The sequence below is a fragment of the Otolemur garnettii genome, unplaced genomic scaffold, assembly GCF_000181295.1.
Source record: "Otolemur garnettii isolate 467f Iridium unplaced genomic scaffold, OtoGar3 scaffold00040, whole genome shotgun sequence".
NCBI lineage: Eukaryota > Metazoa > Chordata > Mammalia > Primates > Galagidae > Otolemur > Otolemur garnettii.
The window spans coordinates 415615-423965 of record NW_003852435.1 but is presented as its reverse complement, the minus strand read 5'-3'; positions in this window follow the sequence as shown (position 1 = coordinate 423965).

Here is an 8351-nt window from a genome sequence, read left to right as displayed (position 1 = left end):
AATGCATTGATGGGAAATTCACTGGTGTTTAAATGCAGTGCTGCTAAGTGTGTGTTTGCATGTAAATACAGTGGGGCTACACATGTGTTGGTGTATAAATGCAGTGGTGGTAAAATGTGGTGGCACAGAAATGCTGTGGGGCCATGTGTGTGTTGGCACTGGCATTTAATGCAGTGACTTGTTAATGCAATGACTTCATGCATGCTGTAGTGTATAAATGCAGTGGCATCATACGTGTGGTGGTGTGTAAATGCAGTGGTGTGTAAATGCAGGGCATCGATTGTTACTCAGAGAAGCCTTACCTGACTTTAGTCAGAACAAACCAGGTGACCATCTGATTGTCTCTCTGTTCAACTAGACTACAATCTCCATAAAATTGTGATTTGATCTGTTTTTTCTCATCAACATGTCTCCAGTGATTAGCATGGTACCTGAAATACAAGAGGCACTGAATAAACAATATTAGCCAATGGGGGAAAAATTATATCCCACTACTAGGCCAGGCACAGTGGCTCACGCCTATAATCCTAGCACTCTGAGAGGATGAGGTGGTTAAGCTGCTTGTCTCAGGAGTTCAAAACCAGCCTCAAAATAAAAAAAAATTATATCCCATTAGTAGAATTTATTTCAGAAATGCAGTGTTGAGTCAGCATTTGAAAATTATTTAATGTAATCCATCACATCAACAAGCTAAAGTAGTAAAATAATGTAAAAATATCAATAGATGCAATAAAAAGCAGATGCAAAATCCAACATCCAAGTTTATTAATTTAAAAGATTAATTACAGTATTTACAGGAAAAAATTAAACTAAATTAGGGTAGTTTACTTTTTTTCTTAAGACATAGGGTTTTGCTCTATTGTCCTGGCTGAAGTGCAATGGCATAATCACAGTTCACTGTAGCCTAAACTCCTGGGCTCTAATGTTCCTTTTGTCTCAGACTCCTAAAAGTAGCTAGGACTATAGGCATGTGCATCACACTCGGCTAATTTTTTATTTTTGATAGAAGGGGTCTCAGTATGTTCTCCAGGCTGTTATCAAACTCTTGCCTCTAGGAGCATTATAATTACAGGCATGAGCCACCATATCTGGCCAACTTATATAATAAAGATTAAGAAATATACAAATTCACTAGTATTCCTTTAGAGAAGCCATATAACTTGTTAGAAAAGAAACTGAGAGAAGTTGCTTAAGAATACCTTGACAGGCTGGGTGCAATGATTCATGCCTACAATCCTAGCACTCTGGGAGGCCAAGGCAGGAGGATGGCTTGAGATCAGGAGTTCAAGATCAGCCTGAGCAAAGAAAGACCCTGGCTCTACTAAAAATAGAAAAACCAACCAACCATGGTGGTGCATGCCAGTAGTCCCAGCTACTTGGGAGGCTGAGGCAGAAGGATGAGTTGAGCCCAGGAGTCTGAGGTTGCTGTGAGCTATGAAGCCATAGCACTATACTCAGAGTGACTCAGTGAGACTCTGTCTACCAAAAAAAGGCAAATTTTGGCTCATTCAAGTGGTCCAAGTATAGTGGTGTTTATAACTAAGTGATCAAAACCAGTTACAGACTTCTTTGTTCTTTCTCCATGCCTCAGGGGACTAGCCAAAACCAAACAAAAACTATTTAAAAAAATCAAATTCTTGGGTTCCACCCCAAATCTAATAATTTAGTAATAAGATTTCTAGGATAAGGCCTAGCAATCTCAAAACACATTTGAAACCTCTTTGGATGATTCTTTTGAAGAATAAAATTTGAAAGGCACTTAACTTTCTTAAGCACCAGAATACAGTACCCAATTGCCTACTGGGTTTAAGGCTGAACATGGTGGCTCATGCCTGTAATCCCTGCACTCTGGGACACCAAGGTAGGTAGATGGTCTGAGCTCATGGGTTTAAGATCAGTCTGAGCAAAAGCAAGACCCCCATCTCTAAAAATAGCCAAGCATTGTGGCAGGCTCCTGTAGTCCCAGCTACTTGGGAGGCTGAAGCAAGAAGATCACTTGAGTTCAAGAGTTTGTGGTTGCTGTGAGCTATGATACCATGACACTCTACCAAGGGCAACAAAGTGAGACTTTGTCAAAAAAAAAAATTTGCCTATTGGGTTTAAATACTAAAGTATACCACAGAGGCCCAGAACTCAACAAGTCTCAGACTGACATTGTCTTCCCGACAAACTTGCTCATCTTTCATTTCTTTTGTTAATACAAACAAAAAAAATGAAGCCGACCATGATTCTTCAATCTTCTTAAGGTCTATCATCTAGCCAATCACCAGGCCGTTATGAGTTACTTCTTTAATTTACTTCCCATCTGTCTACCTCCCTCTACTCCCTAGACACCTCCTTAGTTCAGGTCATGATTACATCTAGACTAGGTGATAGCAAAAACTCTTCAATGGTAACCTTGTTTACTTTAGATAATTCAGAGAAAAATGAATAGAGCATGAGGCAAATATAGTAAAACTTTAACCATTATGAAATCCATAACAAAGGCTATATAAATTTGAGCAACGATAGAAAACTATACAAAATAAAATTGAGGACCCAAAAACACACAAAAATTGACAATTAGGCTAGGCATGATGGGTCTCGCTTATAATCCCAGCACTCTGGGAGGCCAAGATGGGTGGATTGCTTGAGCTCAGGAGTTTAAGACCAACCTGAGCAAGAGTGAGTCCCCATCTCTAAAAATAGTTGGGCTTGGTGGTGCCGGTAGTTGTAGCTACTTGAGAGGCTGAGGCAAGAGAATCGCTTTGAGCTCAAGAGTTTGAGGTTGCTGTGAGCTATGACACCATGGTACTCCACCCACGGTAACAATGTAAGATGCTGTCTCAAAAAAAAATTGGCATTTAACTTATGTTAAAATGATGAGGGTGGCTTGGCACTTGTAGCACAGTGGTTATGGCGCCAACCACATACACAGAGGAGGGCGGGTTCAAACCTGGCCTGGGCCAAGTAAACAACAATGACAAGTGCAACAACAACAAAAAATAGCCAGGTGTTGTGGCAGGCAACTATAGTCCCACCTACTTGGGAGGGTGAGGCAAGAGAATCGCTTAAGCCCCAGAATTGGAGGTTGCTGTGAGCTGTGACATCACAGCACTTTACTGAGGGCAACATAGGGAGACTCTGTCTCAAAAATAAATAAATAAATAATTAAATAATGAAGGAAAAGACAGATGTGTCAATAAATGGTACCACACAGAAGATATCAAAGTTGACCATTAATTCACATGACATACAAAAATAAATTTAAAATAAACCATGGATCTAACTGTGAATGGCAAAACAAGTAGGCATTTTTATTTTTTATGTACTTATTTTTTGAGACAGAGTCTCACTCAGTTGTCCTGGGTAGAGTGCTATGGTGTCATCACAGCTCACAAACCTCAAACTCTTGGGTTTGAGCAATCCTCTTGCATCATGTATCAGCTTCCCAAGCAGTTCAGACTACAGGCTAATTTTTCTATTTTTATTATTATTTTTTGTTTATTTATTTTTGAGACAGAATCTTATTCTGTCATCCTGGATAGAGGGCTATGGTGTCACAACACCTGGCTAGTTTTATCTATTTTCTCACTTTTGCTCAGGCTAGTCTGGAACTCCTAAGCTCAAGCAACACACCCCACCCTCCATTCAGCTCCCAGAGTGTGAGGATTACAGGCATGAACCACTGCACCTGGCCAAGTAAGCTTTTTTATAGAAGAAAACATAGGAAGATATCTTCATCTTGACATCTTAGTAGGGAAATTTTTCAAATAGGTCAAAGAAAATACCACGAAAGAAAAGACTGGGCAGGTGTGATGGCTCACACCTATAATCCTAGCACTCTGGGAAGCTGATGCCAGCGTGTTTCTTGTGTTCAGGATTTTGAGACTAGCCTGAGACAGAGCAAGGCTCTGTCTCTAAAAATAGCCAGCCATTGTGGTGGGTGCCTGTAGTCCCAGCTACTTGGGAGGCTGAGTGAAGAGGATAGCTTGATCCCAAGAATTTGAGGTTACTGTGAGCTATAATGCCACAGCACCCAACCCCAGGGGAACTAAGACTCCATCTCAAAAAAAAAAGATTGATAAATCTGACCATACTAAAATTTTCCTTTTCATCAAAAGAGGATAGAAAGGGGAAGAAAAGCCACATGTGAGAGCATATTTTGCAGTACATGTAATTAACAGGGGATTTGTATCTAACATACATAACTTCTACAAATCAATAAGAAAAAGAATCCAGTAGATGAATGACAAAAATCATTTAAGAAGTACTTTGCAAATGGGGATATCTAAACATTCAATGAACAAATGAAAAGTTGCTTAACCTCATCAGTAATCTGAAAAATGCAAAGTTAAATCACAAGCTACCACTACACACTTTTCTAATAAGTGAAAATTATGATGCCTAACAGGAACAGACTTACTGTGTTTGTGAATGTATAACTCAGTATGTTAGTGTTCCCTGGAGACCTCTGTTTGGTGACACAGAGAAAGGAAACTGCAGACGGAATGAATGGTATACAGGGAGGTTGAGGCTCTCTCTGGCAACAACAACCCTGTCCAACTTTACTGATTATCTTACATACTCTCAAACATTCAGTAAGAATTCAATACAAAAGAAGTGAAGTAAGATCAGGAAACTGCTATTAAGATTCCAATTCAGTAGACTGCTGCTGAACACATACACAAGTGATAAGGCGTTCAAGCTTCCAGCTGTGACCCAGGCCTGGCCCCCTGGGTATTCTTTTGTGAGAGGGTCTCTGCATTTCTGCAGGCTGTAGGCAGGACCTCAGAGAAAAGAACTCCATCTCAGAGCCATTTTCCGTGGGGAGCACATGAAGCTAACCTGCCATATCTGAGCATGGGGTGCTATACCCCTACTTCAGTAAAGGCTTTTTAGAAAACATTTTTATATTACCCAGTAACATGAAAGAGGTATGTTGTCTTCCAATCCAACAATTCCAGTCCTTGATACATCCCACAGAAAAACCTGTGCCGTTATGTACCAGGAGACAGGTACGATAGCAACATTGTTTGCATCATCTCTAAATTACCAACAACCTAAGAAACTCTCAGCTGTAGACTGGATACGCTGTGGTATACTTAACTTGTACAATGACACTACTAGAGAAATATGCAGAATGAAAAACTCTTTTAAAAATTTTTGAGGAAAGCAAATCACAATATAATAAACACACTATGAGACCTTTTATATGAAGATCACAAACATACTAACCTATATGATAGTGAAAGAGAGACGCAAACAGCTGATGAAACTGAAATGAAAACCAAGTAAGTTACCTTACCATCAAAGTAAGGAGATGATGACCTTGGTTGAGGGACTGGGATGGGCACCCAGAAGGCTCTCAGGGATCTGGCAGTGCTGTTTACTGACTGCAGTGTTGTCTTTCTTGTAATAATTTGTTAAGCTGTAGATTTAGGATTATGCATTATTTTTGTCTGTGTGCAATATTTGACAACAAAAAGAATTTCAAAATAAGATTCTGGAAGAAATATGTAAAAGTTGCAAGACCTATAGTCAAGTGGTGAAATTAGAGTAAATGTTTCCATGTTTTCTGTTTTCCTCATTTTCCTTATCCATGCTTTTATTGGTTTTATTTTTGAATTTAAAAAAGGACATTCTTCTTCTTTACTTCACACTTCCATGACATTTCCCTGTACATGTCCCACCTCATGACGTCACTGCACATTAGTACCTTCTTTCCAAATCATTCTCTATATCCTCCTACGGATGGGTCCCTGTTACATTTGGAATTATCTACCACCGTCTCCTTAAAGCTTCAGCTGTTTTCATGGCATCTGTCTCCCTTCAGTCCTTCTACACTGCTGCTTCCTAAATGTAGCCATTCTTTCTCTTCTCTCAGGGGGAACACTCTTGAAAGGTCAGTGTACCTCCATTGAACATTTGCTTGAGAATCAACTAATAGAACTTACAGAACTTTTCTTTTTCTTTAGAACTTTTCATAAATACATAGATTTAGGCTCCATAGAGCTTCCATGTCAGAATCTTCACAGGTAGGACATGGCCATATTTCTTTTTTAAAGAATATCACCAGCAATTCTATTGTCAAGAAAAGGTAAAGAAGATTTTGAGAATACTTCTACTATTCCATTTATTTATTTATTTTTTTGAGACAGAGCCTCAAGCTGTCACCTGGTTAGAGTGTCATGGCATTATAGTTCACAGCAACCTCCAACTCCTGGGCTTAAGCGATTCTCTTGCCTCAGCCTCCAAAGTAGCTGGGACTACAGGTGCCTGCCACAATGCCCAGCTGTTGTTACAGTTTGGTCGGGGCCAGGTTCAAACCCACCACTGTCAGTATATGGGGTCGGCGCCCTACCCACTGAGCCACAGGCACCAGCCCAGCTGTAAAACATAATGGTAACTTTAGCAATGTCACAGAGCAAAAGAGATAAACTATAAAATACATGGATCTCCCAACAAAGGAATGTAACCTAAAGCTTTTTCTCTCAGGACTAGGGAAAATAATAAATAACCCTTGCTTTGCACCACTTGAATGATTGACAGAACTTATAAGGCATGAATGGAAATTTAAAAGATCCCAAACTAGCTGGGCATGGTGGCTCATTCCTATAATCCCAGCACTCTGGGAGGCTGAGGCAAGTGGATCACTTGACCTCAGGAGTTTGAGAACAGCCTGAGCAAGAGCAAGACACTATCTCTACAAAAATAAAAAATTAGCCAGGAGTAGTAGCAGGTGCCTGTAGTCCCAGCTTCCAGAGGCTGAGGCAACAGGATCACCTGAACCCAGGAGTTTGAGGTTTCTGTGAGTTGTGACACCATGGCCCTCTACCCAGGGCAACAGAGTCAGACTCGGTCTCAAATTAAAAAAAAAAAAAAATCCCAAACTAATAGGAAACCCATATGTATGGCAAAATTATAGTTTACAGTTTTCAAATTTAAAAAATAAGCAGTGAAACACTGTTGACTAATAAAGGAAGCTCTTTCCTATAGTAAACAGTCAGATCTACAGCAGAGATAGAAATCAAATTTCTCAACAAAACTCAGCCTCTGAATTTGGAGATGAGTAGGAAAAAGGCTGGACAAAGAAGTAGAACTAAAAATGAGGGACTTGGGTGGCGCCTGTGGCTCAAAGGAGTAGGGCGCCATATGCTGGAGGTGGTGGGTTCAAACCTAGCCCTGGCCAAAACTGCTAAAAATGAGGGGCTCATGTGGAGTGATCACCCTTGTTTGTTTTCCCTACCTCTTTGAAGCACAATTACCAGCCACACATTTAGCCCTAGCTAGATAAAAATAATCAGTGTTCCTTGCTAAAGGAATTTAATGTGATGTCTGAAAAGGGAGTTCTGTGTTTTGCTCACTGCCGACTCTCTCCCTGACATAGGATAGTCATGTGTAAGGATCACTTAGAGAGACTGCAAAAATGCAGACTACGGGACCACAGCCCCAAACTTTCTGATTCAGAAGGTCTGAGGGAGGGGTTAGGAATCGTCATTTCTTTTCTTTGTGAAGACAAGGGTGAAATAAAGTTTATTGAGGAAGGGAAATGTGGCTTACAGAGTGAGAAAGCTTACAAAGTAGAATACATTCACCATAGACAGCGAACAAGCCTCCATCCCCAGGGCAAGTAGGCAGAGGCCTAAGAATCTTCGTTTCTAATAAATGTTAAGTAAATCTAATACTGCTGGTCCATGAATCACACTGTGATGGGGGTGTTGAAAATAGATATTGAGGGCGGCACCTGTAGCTCAGTGGGTAGGGCACTGGCCACATACACTGGGGCTAGCGGATTAACACCCAGCCTGGGCCAGCAAAAACAACAATGACAACTGCAACCATATCCGAGCTTGTGGCAGGCACCTATAGTCCCAGGTACTTGGGAGGCTGAGGCAAGAGAATGGCTTGAGTCCAAGAGTTTGAGGTTGCTGTGAGCTGTGACAGCAGAGCACCCCATCAAGGGCAATGGCTTGAGACTTTGTCACAAAAAAAGAAAGAAAGGAAAGAAAGAAAGGAAAGGAAAGAAAGAAAGAGAAAATAAATATTGAGTAAAAACAAAAAAAGTTTGAATAAACGAATGAAGGGCAGGTTTGGCGCTGGTAGCTCAACAGCTAGGGCGCCAGCCACATACAGAGGAGCTGGCGGTTCGAATGCAGCCAGGATTTGAATCCAGCCCCAATCCTGCCAAACAATATTGACAACTACAAGCAAAAAGAAAAATAGCCGGGCATTGTGCGGGTGCCTGTATTCCCAGCTGCTTCGGAGGCTGATGCAAGGGAATCGCTTAAGTCCAAGAGTTTGAGGTTGCTGTGAGCTGTGACACTACGGCACCCTACCCAGGGCGACAGCTTGAGACTATGTCTCACAAA